This window comes from Heterodontus francisci, chromosome 4 (assembly GCF_036365525.1).
Source record: "Heterodontus francisci isolate sHetFra1 chromosome 4, sHetFra1.hap1, whole genome shotgun sequence".
NCBI lineage: Eukaryota > Metazoa > Chordata > Chondrichthyes > Heterodontiformes > Heterodontidae > Heterodontus > Heterodontus francisci.
The window spans coordinates 94,219,642-94,239,461 of NC_090374.1; positions in this window are offsets into that span (position 1 = coordinate 94,219,642).

Genomic DNA, 19,820 nt, shown 5'->3' on the forward strand with positions numbered 1-19,820 from the left:
CCTGGATCCCATGGGCTCTTACCTTCTTAACCAATCTCCCATGCGGGACCTTATCAAAAGCCTTACTGAAGTCCATGTAGATTACATCAGCTGCTTTACCCTCATCTACACATCTAGTCACCTCCTCAAACAATTCAATCAAATTTGTTGGACATGATCTCCCCCAACAAAGCCATGCTGACTATCCTTGATTAATCGCTGCCTCTCCAAGTGGAGATTAATCCTGTCCCTCAGAATTTTTTCCAATAGTTTCCCTACCACTGATGTTAGACTCACCGGCCTGTTATTACCTGGTTTATCCCTGCAACCCTTCTTGAATATGGTACCACATTCGCTGTCCTCCAGTCCTCTGTCACCACTCCTGTAGCCAGAGAGGTTTTGAAAATTTGTGTCAGAGCCCCTGCAATCTCCTCGCTTGCCTCACATAGTAGCCTGGGATACATCTCATCTGGGCCTGAGGATTTATCCACTTATAAGCCTGCTAAAACAGCTAATACTTCCTCCCTGTCAATGCTAATTTGTTCAAGTATATCACAAATCCCCTCCCTGATCTCTACACTTCCATTGTCCTTCTCTATTGTGAACACAGATGAAAAGTAATCATTTAAAACCTCACCTATGTCCTCTGGCTCCACACACATATTGTCACTTTGGTCCCTTATGGGCCCTACTCTTTCTACGGTTATCCTCTTGCCCTTAATATACTTATTAAATGCCTTAGGTTTTTCCTTTATCTTGTCCGCCAGTGCTTTTTCATGCCCCTTCTTGGCTCTCCTAATTATATTTTTAAGTACCCCCCTACACTTTCTATACTCGTCTAGAGCCTCCGCTGTTTTCAGCGCTCTAAACCTACCATAAGCTTCCTTTTTTCCCTTATCCAATCCTCCATATCCCTTGACATCCAGGGTTCCCTGAACTTGTTTGTCCTACCCTTTACGGGAACATGTTGGCCCTGAACCCTCACTATTTCCTTTTTGAATGACTCCCACTGGTCTGATATAGACTTTCCCAAAAGTAGCTACTCCCAGTGCACTTTGGCCAGATCCTGTTTTATCATACTGAAATCGGCCTTCCCCCAATTCAGTACCTTTATTTCCGGTCCGTCTTTGTCCTTTTCCATAACTACCTTAAATCTTACAGAGTTATGGTCACTATCCCCGAAATGCTCCCCCACTGACACTTCTGCCACTTGTCCGGCTTCATTTTCCCAAGATTAGGCAATGACCAGTACCGCCCCTTCTCTTGTCGATGTAAAACGGGGTGGCGAATTGTTAGCAATCAATTTTTATGTCGCACAAAATCAAGATCTAACCTGCAGTATGTTGCTCTGAAAGCCCAATTTGAAGGTGCTTCTTGCTTCAGCTTTCTAATGTATGTTCTTCTTGCCATGGTAGACCTGGAAGGCAATCTTGCAGCACTTGCAGTGGTGCAGAACAAGACAGCATGTCACAGAACTCTGAATCCTTTGATATTTGTGAATATCAGCACAGCCACACACATCCTGGATGATGCAGTTTTAGATTAGAGATACAGCACTGAAACAGGCCCTTCGGCCCAAGTTATTGTGCTTGAGAAGATGGTTCTGGGAGTAACTATGCCCAGGTGAAGAAGAGAAAGCTGTCAAGATAGAGCAGGGCCCTGTTGCCTGGATGGCAACATGTAGACCATTAATGACCCCCTGTACTTAGAGAAATGCAGCAGTGTAATAACATTCTGAAGTTGTGTCATGTTTCTGTTACTATTCAGTTGGAAAAATACAAGTGCCACCCCCGCTTAACAATGGATCAATCATTTGTTTGCTACATCTGTGGGCAGCACATTAGCTGGTACTGTAGATAATTCATTTGTCGGCCAGAAAGGAAAGGGAGGAAGAAAAGTTGAAGAAAAATATTACTTTGACTGCCACTCATGTTGACATTCCTTATGGTGAATGTGATGGGAGGTGTCCTTGCAGAAAATGACACCAGAACCTGTATGTCAGTTGCCCTCACTCATTGCCAGATTGGTGTGCCACGGCCTCCAAAGATATCTGGTCGTATAATGGTAGATGTGGATAATCCGGCTGTGGTGCTTGTTGGAATGGTTTCTTTCATCAGTTGCCATTTCAACTATTAAAAACAACAACAAAACAACAACTTATATTTATATAGCAGCATTAACATAATATAATGTTCCAAGGCACTTCACAAGAGCATTATTAAACAAAATATGTCATGGAGCCACAAAAGGAGATAATGGGCTGGATTTTGTGGAGGAGGCGGGGCTCCCAGTGCTGGGTCGAAAGGTGGGGAGAACCCTGCCTGGGTGTTTTCCTGCTTTCCCGGAACGATCCTCCTGTCTTTTTACACCAAAGTTTCACAAGCCAGGAACCTCGTCCCTTTGAAGACAGGGAATCCCACCTCCAAGAGCTGCCGGCCAATCAGAGCGCCGGCAGCACAGCAGTATTGGCAACGCCTCCGGGAGCAGTGGCCACTGCTGGTAATGCAGAGGCCTCGGACCCAGGCCCAGCGCTGGAACCCCGGAACAGAATTAGGTGAGGCGGGTTCACCGGGACCTGTCCAAAAACCCCCAGTGAGGTGGGAGCGAGGGGGTGATCACGCAGTCCAGGGGGACGGGGTTGTGGTTCCTGATGGGGGTCCTCCATGAAGGAAGGACCCACCCCCAAGCCTGCAGGGAGTGTGCCTTATGTGAAAAGATTATCTCCCCCCTTGGCGGTGGCCCCCCTTCTCCGCTGCTTAGATCCCAGCAGCAGCAGGAAGAGGCCCTTCATTGCCCATTAACAAGTCACTTAATGGCCTCAATAGGCCTCTGGGCAGGAAGGCTGTTGTCAGCGTATCGTGCCCCCCAGGGAGATTGCTAGGCAACAGGAAGGCAATGGGCACTCCACCCCCCACCACCCATTGCGATACTCTAAGCCCTTCACCCACCCCCCTAAAGGGGACCCATAAAGTCTCAGCCATTAGGTCAGATGTCCGAAAGCTTGGTCAAAGTGATAGGTTTTAAGGAGTGTCTTAAAGGATGAAAGCGAGGTGGAAAGGTGGAGAACTGTAGGGAGGGTATTCCAGAGCTGGCCTAGGTAACTGAAGGCACAGCCACCAATTGTGGAGCGATTAAAATCAGGGATGCAAAAGAAGCCATAATTAGAGGAACACAGATATCTTGGGGGGTTGTGAGGCTGGAGGCGATTACAGAGAAAAGAAGGGGCAAGGCCATGGAAGGATTTGAAAAAAGGATGAGAATTTTGTTTGACTGAGAGCCAATGTAGGTCAGTGAGCACAGGGGTGATGGGGGAACGGGACTTGGTGTGAATTAAAGCACGGGCAGCAGGGTTTTGGATGACTTCAAGTTTACAGAGAGTTGAATGTGGGAGACCAGTCAGGAGTGGGTTGGAATAGTCAAGCCTGGAGGAAATCAAGGCATGAATGTGGGTTTCAGCAGCAGATGAGCTGAGAGAGAGGCAAAGTTGGGCGATGTTACAGAGTGGAAATCGGTGTTCTTAGTGATGTCATGAATAAGAGGTTGGCAGCTCATCTGGGGGTCAAATGTGACACCAAGGTTGTGAACAGACTGGCTTAATCTCAGACTGTTACCAAGGACGAGGATGGAGTCGGTAACTAGGGAACAGAGAAAATGGAATACAGTAAATGAACACTTTAAAAGCAACCTTTATCATTAATTTTGCATTGACTTACCACACAGTATGACGCTCTGGAGCCTAGAATTCTCTCATATTTGAGACTCTTATATTTTGCTAAGCTTTGGTGACTGCTTAATTCTAGATGGCTTTCCACAGAATTTGGAGACCATGCTTTTCTAGTTACATATCATTATATCATATCCCGAGGCTTTGGAAGGTGTTATATAAATGTATGTCTTTCTTCTCTTTACTTTTATACATGTTTTGATCAAAATAAAAATCTGCCCCCAAAACATGACTCTATCAGCCCAAAGAAAAGTACAAAAAGTAAAATCAAATTCCATCTCTAACACTTTTAAGTACTCCTTTCCACACAGGCTGGATTTTATTTTCTCACAGCCAGGAGCGGCAGCGGGAGAATAAAGCGTTGCCATGCCATCACAATCTTGAGTGTGATGGCTCATTTAAATATGTAGGGGGGCCCCTCCACCCAATCACGTGGTGAGAGCAGCCTTGGTGACGCTGTGAACGGTGTCAGCTGTCTCTGTGCAGGTGCTGGTGCCATTTTTAAGGGCTGCCAGAGAATGCAGAGTCATCCCCATCCCCTCCCCACTACAGTGAAAATAAATATTTGACCTATCTCCCCCCGCCCCCATAATACACTGAAATTGCAGAGTTGCCCCCTTCTCTGCCCAACTGCACAAAGTGCAGAGTTGACCCCACTGCCCCCGCACCCCCCTGCCAACTACACAAAGTGCAGGGATCACCCCTTTTCTTACATACACTAAAAATTCAGAGTTGACCCCCCCCACCCCACTACAATAAAAATGCTCTGATTCCCCGCTTCCCCACCTCATCTGCGCCAGCTTTCCCTGGATGGGAAAGTGAAGGCGTGTGAGTGCCGCCCATCGCACTGAAGATCCAGATCCACTGGTAAGAGCTTGGGTAATTGGATTTAAATGTATGCGTCGAGTATATTTAAATATTTAAAGTTGGGTTCTGTTACTGAGCACCGGGGCTGGGGGCTCTGCCACAGAGTCTTGCCGCCACTGGGAAGATCGGGCCCGGCAATCCCGGCATCGGGCTCTGAGGCGGGCCGCTGCTGCTGCGCTCTTTCGGCGCCACCACCCCCCCACTCCACCCCTGCCATGGAGTCTGACGTCAGGAGCTCAACAAAATTAAGCCCTAATGAGCACTGAGATCTTTTTTTCAGAATGGATAGAATTACTGTTGGATGGGAGCAGCTAACATTTTATATTTATATACATATATATGCGCAGTGAATATATGTATAAAAAGTCTTGCATATGGAGTGTACATCCTGTTCACAAACCCTCTGAGTTTCACAATTTTCAATTGTGGGGGTGGGTGTGGAACAGGGGTGCAGGCAGGTATTGAAAATTGCATTCCGGGAGGGCATCCCTGGATCTCAGCGCCTCCGGAATGTGAAGCAATTTTCGAAGGGAGTCGGGAGGGGCGAACCAGGAACCCGCTCGCCTTCAGTTAAAGACCCATTAAGCTCCTTGAGTAGTTGATTAATGGGCTGGGGAGGGCCAGGCGGTAATTTTCAAAGCAGGAATCGCCAAACCCAAACTGCCTGGTTCTTGTTTATGCACAGCTATTGGATGCAATGCGGGCAACTGCAAAGTTTTAATTAAGGAATGGAAATTTTTTTGACACCAAATGTTTTGTTGCAAGATTGGGTGCTGTACCATTGGCCTGGCCATTTGGTTGACGCTCTGTGTGCTGAGGCTTCTGGCCCACTGAATTCCTGCCTCCTCTCTGTACAAGGCAGCGGCAGGCCCCATCATGGCTGCCATCTGCCTTTGAGGCTCCTGCTCCAACAGGCATCTCTCAACTCCTTGCAAAGCTTGATGCCACTAATTGGGCGCCGAGCTCGCCTCCGGCCCAATTAGGGCATTAACATTTGAAAATTCAATGCAGACGCAGTGTGGGGCCAGGGCATGGAAATTATCCTGCCGTCGGGTTCCCAACCCCAATTTGAAAATCCAGTCCTCTATACGAGTATATGAACATACGAATTAGGAGCAGAAATAGGCCATCCGGCCCCTTGGGCCTGCTCCACCATTCAATAAGATCATGGTTGATCTGTTTGTGTCTCGAATTCCACACTCCCATCTACCCCCTATAGGGAGGCAATTCCAGGATGTTGACCCAGTATGTAACTTGGAGGGGAACTTGCAAGTGGTGGTGTTCCTATGCTCCAGCTGAAGTTTGGAAGGTGCTATCGAAGGAATGTTGACGATTTGCTGCAGTGCATCTTGTAGATGGTACACACTGCTACCACTGTGCGCCGATGGTGGAGTTAGTGAATGTTTAACGTGGTGGATGGGGTGCCGATCAAGTTGGCTGCTTTGTCCCCATTGGTGTCGGGCTCATTGAATGTTGTTGGAGCTGCACCCATCCAGGCAAGTGGAGAATATTTCATCACACCCCTGACTTGTGCCTTGTAGATGGTGGACAGGCTTTGGGGAGTCAGGAAGTGAGATACTTACTGCAGAATTCCTAGCCTTTGACCTACTCTTGTAGCCACAGAATTTATAGGGCTGGTCTAGTTCAGTTTCTGGTCAATGGTGACCTCCAGGATGTTTATGGTGGGGATTAAGCAATGGTAATGCCATTGAATGTCAAGGGGAGATGGTTAGATTCTCTCTTGTTGAAAGTGGTCATTGTCTGGCACTTGTGCAGCACAAATGGTATTTGCCACTTATCAACCCAAGCCTGAATGTTTTCCAGATCTTGCTGCATGCGTGTATGGACTGCTTCAGTGTCTGAGGAGTTGTGAATGGAGTTGAACATTGTGCAATCATTGGTGAACATTCCCACTTCTGACCTTAATATGGAAGGAAGGTCATTGATGAAGCAGCTGAAGATGGTTGGGCCTAGAACACTACCCTGAGGAACTCCTGCAGTGATGTCCTGGGGCTGAGATGATTGATCTCCAACAATCACAACCATCTTCTTTTGTGCTAGGTATGGCTCCAACCAGTGGTGGTTTCTCCCTGATTCCCAGTGGCTTCAATTTTACTAGGACTCCTTGATGCCTCACTTGGTCAAATGTGGCCTTGCTGTCAAGTGCAGTCACTCTCACCTCACCTCTGGAATTCAGCTGTTTAGTCCATGTTTAGACCAAGGCTGTAATGAGGTCTGGTGCCAAATGGGCAGGTTGTCTTATGAGGAAAGGTTGGACAGGCTAGGCTTGCATTCACTGATGTTTAGAAGAGTAAGAAGCGACTTGATTGCAAGATATAAGATACTGAGGCGTCTTGACAGGGTGGATGTGGAAAGGATGTTTCCTCTTGTGGGAGAATCTAGAACTAGAGGGTCATTGTTTAAAAATAAGGGGTTGCCCATTTAAGACAGATGAGCAGATTTCTTTTCTCTCAGAGGGTCGTGAGTCTTTGGAACTCTCTTCCTCAAAAGGCGGTGCTGGCAGAGTTTTTGAATATTTTTAAGGCAGAGGTAGATAAATTCTTAATAAGCAAGGGGGTGAAAGGTTATTGGGGGGAGGTGGGACTGTGGAGTTGAGGTTACAATTCGATCTGCCATGTTCTTGTTGAATGGCGGATCAGGGTCAAGGGGCCGAGTGGCCTACTCCTGCTCCTAATTCGTATGCTTGTATGTTCATAAGTGGCCTTGACGGTACCAAACTGAGCATCGGTGACAGGTTATTGGTGAGTAGGTGTCATTTTTTTAGCACTGTGGAAGACACCTTCCATCACTTTGCTGATAATTGAGAGTCGACTGATAGGGCGGTAATTGGCTGGATTGGATTTGTGGACATGACACACCTGGGCAATTTTCCTCATTGTTGGGTAGGTGCCAGTGTTGTAGCTGTACTGGAACAGCTTACATTCCTATGTAAGTGTGGCTGCCTGTCACAGTATAGCTGCAGGCTTTGGCAGCTTAGTGCTGCTATGGTGTATTGGCTTAGAATTTGATACCATTTAATTTTTCACTCCATTTCATTTGATAGTAATGTTACACTTACCAAAACTTTGTTAGTTTCATATTTTGTAAAAAATAGTGTGCCAACTCACCTATCAAAGGCACTGAAATTCATACCTTGGATTCACTACATCCTCCGTACTGTGTGCTAAATCCGGCCTCAGAACTACTGCTTTGCTCATCTGCTCACCTACGAGGTACCTTATCATCCAAATATCTCTGCTACTCTGCTGAAAATAGATGCTCGGGGTCATCACTGTACTCTCACAGCTTTCAAATGCTCTAAAAATTACATCTCAAGCTCATTGCTGAACTCTGCTACCTGTTCTGATGGTTCTTTGATGCCTTGCCTTCTTCTGTGCCAAAAATTTGGCCTCCAACTAAGATATATAAAAAAAATTCTAAGATTGCTCCCTAATCTGACACTGAAAGGCCTTCAAGTCTGGCTGAGCTCCACTATTTATTTATTTCATGCCCCTTTGAGTTCTATTTTTTAATCCACTGCTTTTATTTACTTGGTTGATGCTCCCTTCTAAAACTTTATCCATTATTATAAAACTGGTACCCACCAAATTATTTCCCTACCAAATCCTTAAATCCTTTTCTTACCAACACACTCCACCCCATCAGCAATGATATGAGAGGCTCACTAGTGCCTGATAAAAATACTATTGGTTTTGATGACTGTAAACCCCAAATCTTTGGGATTAATTGGGTCCTATACCTGCGCTTTGCTTGAAAAGTTAAAGGAGACAATGAGGAGTTGGAGCAGGCAAAGGTGAGAAGCAGCAGGCAGCATAGCCCATTTTTATGATCTCTTCAGATGTGGAACAAAGTTGGAAACTCGCAAAAATATTTGAGAATCTGTCAGCTGATCCATTCATCCCCATTGGTTGAACTCTACCCTGAAAACACTTCACCCTCATTAACAGTATAAGGAAAGATGTTGTTGAGAATTATTAGTGAGAATGGAAGGCAATGACATGAATGGAGCTTATTGTTGAGTGTCCACAGGAAAGATTGTTTTGGGTCTTGGTAAATATATTATTTTTCTCTGCGTAGACACGATGGAAAGTATAATTGGAAGACTCTGAAACAGTCACTGTGAATATGCATTCTATTTATTATATGTGAATGGTATTGCCATTAATTCAGTTCAGAACATTTTAATCTGTTACAGGCAGAAATTCATTAAAACTGGTTACATAATCAATTACCAGTAGTGGGTGAGGGGAAGGGGGTGGAATAGTTTTCCCGACTTAAAAAAAACTCAGAGAAAGTAGTGATGCATATTAACAAACAAAAGAAGCTCTGAGCAATGACCATGTCTGCCAACTGATTGTTTAACTCTGGTGCTCTGTTAAGCGTTGATTCTTTCTCATGCTGCAACTTACTGTTCTGCTTTTTTATTGTATGTTAAGCAAGCAGGTGGATAAATATAATTGTTACGACCATCTGCGAAAGGTGTCTGGGGTTCCCTTTCAGCCTTCACCTGGTCTTACTGTAACAGGATTTAATTTAAAACACCCCGTGTTTTGAGCTCCCCCTTGGTGAATCCTTGTTCACCGCTTTCCAATTATAAGGCAAAGAAATGAGCACAAACAAGCTTTCTTAGGTTTAAAGAAGAAAAGTGAAATTTATTAAAACTTAAACTTAAACTCTAATTCAGTTAACGCCTACGGATACACGACACACCCATATTAGCATGCATATGCGATACACACATGCATATAGGGACAGAAAAGTGCAGAAGAAAAATGAAGTGGAGAGGTTTGAGGCAAAATCTGAAGAGTTTCTTGTTACTGTGCTTCAAGCTCACTGTAGTTCTTGCTTGTAGGTAATTCTTCCTTTTCTTTGGGGCCCAGTATTCTTCTTAAACCTTGTTCACTGTAGGAAAATTTTCTCTCTTGGGGTTTCTGTGTCTTCAATGGATTCCAAAGCTGATGAGAAAGAGATGAGCAGACAGGAGACAGATGTTCTCAATCCAGGAGCCAGGAGCTTTCTGTCTTCAAACACTGTTTCTCCAATCTAACTCTCAGTTCAAAACTCTGCAACAGCCACTTAGTCATGTGACTAAACTGGTCTGACCACATTTGTTCTGTGTATTGGGAGCAGGGACTGGTTCCTTGGTTCCAACACTGTCTGCCAGTATGGAAAAATGTTTTTCCGGCTAGGGGGCCTGGCAATTCCTTGTAATAGGCCCTCTTTTCTTCCCAGCAACAATTTGAAGTTTAATGACCATTTGGCAAAATTAATGTGCCTTATTCTTGGCAGGTGGTAAACTGCAAGACAGTGATCAACCTATGTGATTAAATATTAGTTTAAGTTTATTGCAGTTTGCAGAAATAAGTGGGCGATGGGAATTCAGCACACAAAGGGATAGCAGCATTAAGTTAAATAAAGGAGCCTGATCTCTGCTATCGTTTTCATATTAAATCTCAGCTCTGCAGTTTCATTGCCTTATTTTAGAGCCACAAAACATCATTACTTCCACTCTTATGTGGCACTATGTTACATCATGAGTATTGTAAAGTTAAACAAATAAAATGTTAAAATGTAAGTGAAGTGAATCAAAAGGTGAATATCTGTTGACTTTCCATTATTTATGCAAACAGTGGCATTTTTCCAACTTTCTGTCGGTGGTGGAGAGCCTTGACCATAGTCTGAAATCTTGTCGGTGCACATCTGAATTTCCAATAGATGAGGCTCACAAAGCAGCACAAAGTAAACAGGTTATTCCAAAGGTGTGGAACCAAAGCTTGATGCCTTCATATTCCAGCAGCAAACACTGCAACAATAATTTTCAATTATACATTACCAGAGCAATTCATCTGAGCTCAGAGCATGTGTTAGGGGGGGCAGGGGTGTGTGGAAACTGGAGCGTTAGTCAAGGTGGAGAGATTGGAGTTTGGGTTGGGGGAGATTAGAGCGTGAGTTGGGGGAGATTGGGGTTTGGTCACAGGGACATAGGAACGTGGGTCGAGGGGAGATAGGAACGTGGGTTGAGGTGAGATAGGAACATAGGTCAAGGGGAGATGAGAACATGGGTCAAGGGGAAATAGGAATGTGGGTCAAGGGGAGATAGGAATGTGGGTCAAAGGGAGACAGGAATGTGGGTCAAAGGGAGACAGGAATGTGGGTCAAGGGGAGATCAGAACATGGGTGAAGGGGAGATAGGAATGTGGGTGAAGGGGAGATAGGAATGTGGGTCCAGGGGAGATAGGAACAGGGGCCAAGAGGAGACAGGCATGTTGGTCAAGGGGAGATGAGAACATGGGTCAAGGGAGATGAGAACATGGGTCAAGGGGAGATGAGACCATGCGTCAAGGGGAGATAGGGATGTGGGTCAGGAGGAGATAGGAACATGGGTCAGGGGGAGATAGGATTGTGGGTCGAGGGAGATAGGAATGTGGGTCAAGGGGTGATAGGAATGTGGGTGAAGGAGAGATAGGAATGTGGGTGAAGGGGAGATAGGAATGTGGGTCCAGGGGAGATAGGAATGTGGGTGAAGGGGAGATAGGAATGTGGGTGAAGGGGAGATAGGAACATGAGACAAGGGGAGGTGGGAATGTTCGTCAGGGGGAGATAGGGATGTGGGTCAGGGGAGATAAGAACATGGGTCGGTGGAGTTAGGAATGTGTGTTGGGGGAGATAGTTACTATCAATATTAATGACTTGGAGGAAGGGGCAGAATGTAATATATCCAAATTTGCTGATGGTACAAAAATAGGTGATGTTGTGATGAGGACATAAGGAATCTGCAAGGGGATATAGATAGGTTGAGTGAGTGGGCAAAAACCTGGCAGATGGAGTTTAATGTAGGAAAGTGTGAGATCATGTACTTTGGTAGGAAGAATCAAAAGGCAGACTATTATCTAAATGGAGAGAAACTCCAAAAAAGTGCAGCATAGAGGGATCTGCTGTTCTTGTGCATGATACACAAAAAGATAGCAAGCAAGTGAAGCAAGTAATTAAGAAAGCAAATGGAATTTTGGCCTTTATTGCTAGGGGGTTGGAGTTTAAAAATAGGGAAATCTTGTTACGACTGTACAGGGTGTTGGTGAGGCTGCACCTGGAGTATTGTGTACAGTTTTGGTCCCCGTATTTAAGAAATGATATACTGGCATTGCAGGCGGTTCAAAAGAGATTCACTAGACTGACTCCTGGGATGCAGGGGTTGACTTATCAAGAACAGTTAAACAGGTAAGGCCTTTATTCATTAGAGTTTAGAAGAATGAGGGGTGATCTTATTGAAATGTCCAAGATTCTGAGGGGGCTTGACAGGGTAGATGTTGAGAAGATGTTTCCACTAGTGTGGGAATCTCAAACTAGGGGACAAAGTTGCTGACTAAGGGGTCACTCATTTAAAACTGAGATGCGAAGGAATTTCTTCGTTCAGAAGGTAGTGAATGTCTGGAATTCTCTACCCCAGAGAGTTGTGGAGGCTAGATCACTGAAAATATTTAAAGAGGAGGTGGACATATTTTTGAAATAGCGGGGAGTTGAGGGCTATGAGGAGCTGATATGAAAAAAGGAGTTTAGGTCTGGGGCAGATCAACCTTATTGAATGGCGGGGCAGGCTTGAGGGGCCAAATGGCCTACTCCTGCTCCTATTTTTTATGTTCTTATGTTCTTATGAGATAGGGATGTGGGTCGGGTGGAGGTAGGAAATGAGTCAAGGGGAGATAGGAAATTTGGTCAGGGGAGATAGGAACGTGTGTCGAGGAGATCGGAATGTGGGTCGGGGGGAGATAGGAATGTGGGTCAGGGGGAGACAGGAACATGAGTCACGGGGAGATAGGAACATGAGTCACGGGGAGATAAGAACTTTGGTCACGGGGAGTTAGGAACATGGGTCAGGGGGAGATAGGAATGTGGATCGGGGGGAGATAGGAACATGGGTCGGGGGGGAGATAAGAACTTTGGTCACGGGGAGATAGGAACATGGGTCGGGGGAGATAGGAATGTGGATCGGGGGGAGATAGGAATATGGGTCAGGGGGAGATAGGAATGTGGATCGGGGGGAGATAGGAACATGGGTCGGGGGGAGATAGGAACGTCGGTCGGGGGGAGATAGGAACGTGGGACAGAGGAGATTGGAACATGGGTCGGGGGAGATAGGAACATGGCCGGGGGGAGGTAGGGACGTGGATCAGGGGGAGATAGCAACATGGGTCAGGGGAGATAGGAACATGGGTCAGGGGTGATAGGAACATGGCCGGGGGGAGGTAGGAACGTGGATCAGGGGGAGATAGGAACATGGGTCAGGGGAGATAGGAACATGGCCAGGGGGAGGTAGGAACTTGGGTCGGGGGGAGCAGGAACGTAGGTCGGGGGGAGAAAGGAATGTGGGTCGGGGGGAGATAGGAATGTGGGTCGGGGGGAGATAGGAATGTAGGTTAAGAAGCGATGAGAACATGGGTCAAGGGGATATAGGAATGTGGGTGAATGGGAGATAGGAACATGGGACAAGGGGAGATGGGAACGTTCGTCAGGGGGAGATAGGAACTTTGGTCGGGGGACATAGGGATGTGGGTCTGGGGAGATAGGAACGCAGGTCGGGGGGAGATAGGAATGTGGGTCAGGCGGAGACTGGAACGTGGTTCGGGGGAGATAAGAACATGCTTCGGGGGAGATTGGAACATGGGTCCGGGGAGATAAGAACGTGGGTCGGGGGGAGATAGGAATGTGGGTCGGGGGGAGATAGGAACTTTGGTCGGGGGGGTGGGGGGGAGATAGGAACGTCTGTCGAGGGGAGAAAGGAACATGGGTCGGGGGTAGATAGGATTGTGGGCCGGGGAGATAGGAACATTGTTCGGGAGGTAAAAATGTGGGTCGGGGGGGGGAATATGAAAGTGGGTAGGGGGTGAGATAGGAACGTGGGGGAAATAGGAACATGGGGAGGTAAGAACGTGGGTCAGGGGTGTTAAGAACCTGGATCTGGGGGAGATAGGAACGTGGGTCTGAGGTGATCAGAGTATGGGTGTGGGCATGCGGGTCGAATCGTTGATCGGCAGGTAAATTACAGGTCGGTGGGAGGTCAGAGCATGGGTTGGAGAGAGATTGTGGGTTGGGGGGAATGTAGAACATGAGTCAGGAAGCAATTTGTTTGAGTGGCCTTGGAGGACACTCCCTGACTCTTCCTGGCCCACAAGCAGTGCCTTGTTGAAATCCAGCACACAGGTGTTAAATCTGAAAGTTTGTTCAGATTGGAGGTCCACAATTTCATTAACATTTTTAAATAACAGATTCTTCTCTTGAAAGAAGCTGACTCACCTGCTCCACCCCCTCATCACCCCCTCCGCTCCCCACCCCAAGCCATTAAAACTGGAAGTTGATACGTTGGAAGCTGGTTGAGTTCAGGTTTCAGATTTTTAAAATTTTAACCTTCCTCTCCGTCCCTCTTCCGCCTGTTGTGGATAATTAAAATTACCCCCTAACCAATACCCATTGTTTTCTGCCTCTCTAATGTTTCCACATCTCTTTGAACTTACCCCTATTAAAGTCATAAACCATGATCCTGGTATCAGTTTATTTGGACCCCAGTTCGTGTTAAACTTGAGCATTCTGCGGTCACTGTCCCGCACTTCCTGTACTTGGTCTGGATCATTTATGAATGCCAGGTTAAGATGAGTGCTGCTTTTTGTGTCTTCCCGTACTTACTGAGTCATGAAGCAGTCATGCATTACATTATTAACTCTGACTGTAGACCACATTTTAATTGTTAATTGCAGACTCTGCAATGACTGAGTATGATCAGTGCAGAGTATGCAATTCACCCCAGGCACATTTTAGCCTCTGCCTTAGCAAGTTCAACATCATTCATTTAGTAAGTATGTTCCTACTTCTTTCTTCCAATATGTAAAAATCTGCACTTATCTGTATTGAATTTATTCTGCCATAGTTGCACCCACTTGCAAATCTTGTCTAAGTGCCTCTGTATTTTCTTAGCTATTTCATCAGACCATTACTGCCCATACTAGCTGCATATCATCTGCCATTTGGTCAAATTACGTTGAGTGTCTCAATCCAGGTAATTTATAGAGATCAAAACAGCAGGGACTCCAACACTGATCCTTCAGTACATTTCCCTGGCCTGATATCATTCCCCAATCGAGCACCCACTGCTCTTTTGGATGTAAAAGTTTTATATAGGATACCCACTGACATTGTTTCGTGTAGAAGAATTTTACATGCAACTTTTGTGAGGGCTTTCTGGAAGCCTAAGTATACTCAATAGCTTCAACAGTAACCATGGATAAAGTGCACACGTATGGAGCACATTTGGAGCTGAATTTAATGAGCCCGCCACTGGGACTGGCGGGCCCAGAAATAGGCGCTGTTCCCGTCTGTCATGTGGGCGCCTGCCTCACCATGATCATGCGGCAGGCAGCCATTTGGCGTTTTGTAGATGCGGGTCCCCCTAATCATGTGCTGGGGGTGGGATGCGAGTCGCAATTACTGTGTCAGATGACTCCAGAGCAGGTGCTGGCATCATATTTAAAAGCCTACCAGCCCTGCATACGCCCCTGCCTTAGAGTCATTGTCAGCTTCATGTAGCTGAAAACATTGTTGAACTGATTCATGGAACCCCCAAGCCCCCCGAGGAGGACACCACAGCATGGCCGAGGCAAGACAAAGGGTGGCCCCACGGTTCAGTGATGCTTCTCTGCAGATTCTCCTCCAGGCTGAAAGGGAAAGGTGGGAGGTTCTCTTCCCCAGTGATGGCAAGAAGAAGTCCTGGTGCCTAATCAAGCAAGCCTGGGTGGAGATTGCAGAGGAGGACAGCAGCCATGGGCTCATTCAACGCAACTGGGTCCAGTGTCGAAAGAGGGTCAACAACCTCCAACATCCGGTCAAGGTGAGTGCTCCATACCACACTCCTTTTTGGGGATTGCATGTGACGATGTAGGAGGGTGCACAACATGTGGAGGGTGGCATTACCACGCGATGGCAGAGGGGCTAGATGCAGGGCTGCATCACAGCCACAGGCACATTCCGTCATAGCTCACCCCCATTAACTTCCCTGACAGCATGTGTCAGCATAAGAGATGTCAGATTCCCCAGTAGGGGATGAGGGGCTGACACTAACAGAGTTGTCATGTTGATCCCTCTGCCAATCTCTACTATCTCCATCCTTCCCCTTACAGGACAAGAGGGCCCAGAACAGGAGGGAGACAGCCTGGACTGGTGGAATAGTTCCTGATTTGCGTCCTCTCACCAAGGCCGAGGAAGAGCCCTTGAAACAGGTGGGAACCCAGGGCGGCCTGTCTGAAACGACAGGGAGACTGGAGTCCTTGTGCTTGCATCAACATACTCATTAATTTTGGAGACCCACATCGCACATGCTTGGCATGACGAGATCAGCACAGCAGTGTGTGCAGGAGACTGCAGCCACAAGGGGACAGCCATCAACCTCTGAGGAGGAGGACCACTCAGAGGATGCATTGTCCCTTGACTCTCTTGCACCTTCCACCAGTGCAGATACTTTCACTTCGGTTGGTAACTGTTCGGCTTTAGAATCAGGGTCACAAGCTGGTGAGAGCACCGTACATGCACCCGAGCAGCTGGCTGAGACTGAGACAGCCGAGGCCTCTAACCATCGGAGGACTGTGGGTAGCCAGGCCCATGCTGAGCCCCACGTTGATGACGAGTCTCTGATGCTGACAGCACAGGGCATTCTGGAGTTGCAGAGAGAAGTAAGGCAACATCTTCAGAGCTTCCAGAGGAAATGCACAGCCATGAGTGGACGATGGAGGAATCCATCCATGCCATGAGTGCTGCCATGTCTCAGGCATGTGAGCACAAGGCTTCCTCCATCGAGAGATTGGCGACCCTCATGGAGAGCCAGATCCCACAGATGCATGCAGACCAGCACTCCATCACCTTGGCCATGAGCTCAATGCTGCAGTGGAAAGGCGAGAGAAGGAAAAGGAGCTCGGAGACTTCTCTCGCTCCTTGTCCTTCTCTGCTGAGCAGGGAGGTTCAAGTGAGCCTTGAAAGGGAGGAGGAGAGGCTTCCCTCCACATAGAATCATAGAACATTTAAGGCACAGAAAGAGGCCACGTGGCCCACCGTGTCTGTGCCGGCTGAAAAACAATCCACCTATTCTAATACCACCTTCCAGCATTCGGTCCGTAGCCCTGCAGCCTATGGCACTTGAGGTGCATATCCAGACTCCTTTTGAGGGTCTCTGCCTCAACTACCCTTTCAGGCAGTGAGTTCCAGACCATCACCACCCTCTGGGTGAAAACATTTTTCTTCATCTCCCCTCTAACTTTTCTAACAATCACTTTAAATCTGTGCTCCCTAGTCACTGACCTCTCTGCTAAGGTGAATACACCCTTCACCTCCACTCTATCCAGGCCCGTCAAAATTTTGTACATTTCAATCAGATCTCCCCTCAGCCTTTACTGTTCTAACCCCAGCCTATCCAATCTTTCCTCATAGCTGCATTTTTCCAGTCCTGCAACATCCTCGTAAATCTCCTCTGTACCCTCTCTACTGCAAATACATCCTTTCTGTAATGTGGTGACCAGAACTGCACACAGTACTCAAGTTGTGGTCTAACCAATGAGTTATACAGCTCCAGCATAACCTCCCTGTTCTTATATTCTATACTTTGGCTAATAAAGGAAAGGATTCCATATACCTTCTTAATCACCTTATCGACCTGTTCTATTAACTTCAGGGATCTGTGGACATTCACTCCAAGGTCCCTTACTTCCTCTACACGTCTCAGTATTTTGCCATTAATCGTGTATTCCTTTGCCTTGTTTGACCTCCCCAGATGCATCACCTCACACTTCTCCCAGTTGAATTCCATTTGCCACTTTTCTGTCCATCTGACCAGACCATCAATATCTTCCTGCAGCCTACGGCTATCCTCCTCGCTATCTACCACACGGTCAATCTTTGTGTCATCCGTAAACTTCTTGATCATGCCCCCTACATTTACATCCAAATCGTTAATATACACCACAAAATTCAGGACACCCAGTACTGAGCCCTGTGGAACACCACTGGAAACAGCCCTCCAGTCACTAAAACAGCTGTCAACAATTACCCTTTGTTTCCTGCCACTAAGCCAACTTTGTATCCAGCTTGCTGCATTTTCCTGGATCCCATGGGATTTTATTCTTTTTAACCAGTCTGCCATCTGGGACCTTGTCAAAGCCTTGCTAAAATCTATGTAGACCACATCAACTACACTACCCTCATCTATCTTCCTTGTTACTTCTTCAAAAAATTCGATCAAGTTTGTCAAACAAGATCTTCCCTTAATAAATCCATGCTGACTATCCTTGATTAACCTGTGCCTTTCTAAGTGACAGTTTATCCTATCTCTCAGAATAGATTCCAATTATTTGCCCACTACTGAGGTTAGAATGACTGGCCTGTAATTATTCAGTCTATCCTTCACTCCCTTTTCAGAGATACAACATTGACAATTCTCCAATCCTCTGGCACACACCTGTATCCTGTGAGGACTGGAAAATGATGGTCAGACTCTCTGTTATTACCTCTCTTGCTTCTTTCAACAGCCTAGGATACATTTCATCTGGCCCTGGTGATTTATCAACTTTTAAGGTTGCTAATCCATTAATACTTCCTCTCTCCCTATGTTTATCACATCCAATACTTCACGCTCTTCCTCCTTAACTGCAGCATCATCCCCCCTCTTTTGTGAAGACAGACGCAAAGTATTCATTAAGAACCATACCAATATCTTCCGCTCCTACACATAGGTTATCTTTTTGGTCTTTTATGGACCCTACTCTCTCCTTAGTTACCCTCTTACTCTTAATGTATTGATAAAACATTTTTGGGTTCACCTTGATTTTGCTTGCCAATATTCTTTCATGCCCTCTCTTTGCTTTCTCAATTTACTTTTTGATTTCACCCCTCCACTTTTTATACTCCTCATGGCTTTCTGTAGTATTGAGTTCTCAGTGTTGGACATAAGTTTTCCGTTTCTGCCTTATCTTACCCTGTAGGCTCCTTGACATTCATGGGGCTCTAGATTTGGCTGTCTCACCCTTTTTCTTTGTGGGAACATGTTTACTCTGAACCCCTTGAATCTCTCCTTTGAATGTCTCCCACTGTTCTGACAATGATTTACCTTCAAGTAACTGTTTCCAGTCCACTTTTGTTATATCAGTTTAGTCCAATTGGCCTTGCCCCAAATGAGAACTCTAACTTCTATCTCTGTCCTTTTCCATAATTATGTTAAAACTGACTGAATTATGATCACTACCACAAAAATGCTCTCCCACTGCCACTCCTTCCACCTGCCCATCATCGTTTCCTAAAACTAAGTCTAAAACTGCACCCTCTCTTGTTGGACTTGCTACATACTGGGCAAAAAAGTTCTCCTGAATGCACCTCAAGAATTCTGCTCCCACAAATCCTTCCACACTAAAACTATCCCAGTTAATACTGGGGTAGTTAAAATCCCTTACTATTACTGCCCTATTGTTCTTCTGTCCTCTACACTCATCCATTGATTTTCCGCCTTCCATTTTAATTTCTGATTTTGTCCCAACTGAATCTACCTTCAGGTCCCTATCCCCCTGCCAAACTAGTTTAAACCCTCGCCAACAGCACTAGCAAAACGTCCCGCAAGGAACTCAGTCCGGTTCTTTTCAGGTGCAACACGTCTGGCCTATACAGGTCCCATCTCCCCCAGAGCTGGTCCCAAAGTCCCAGGAATCTGAAGCCCTCCCTCCTGCACCATCTTTTCAGCCACGCATTCATCTGTCTTATCTTTCTATTTCTATACTCACTTTCGCGTGAGTAATCTGGAGATTACTACTTTTGAGGCCCTGCTTGCTATTTTCTTACCTAGCTCCATAAATTCTGACTGCAGGACCACATCGCTCTTTCTAACTATGTTGTTGGTTCCGATGTATACCACGACTGCTGGCTATTCACCCTCCCCCTTTAGGATGCTCTGCAGCTGCTCAGTGGCATCCTTGACCCTGGCACCAGGGAGGGAACACACCATCCTAAATTCACATCTGCGGCCACAGAAACGCCTGTCTGTTCTCCTGACTATTGAATCACCTATCACTATGGCTCTTCCAGTTTTCCCTGCACCCCCCTGTGCAGCTGAGCCACCCGTGGTGCCATGGACTTGGCTCTGGCTGCACTCCCCAGCTGAAGCATCACTTTCCTCCATATTCAGAACAGAATACCTGTTGGAAAGTGAGAC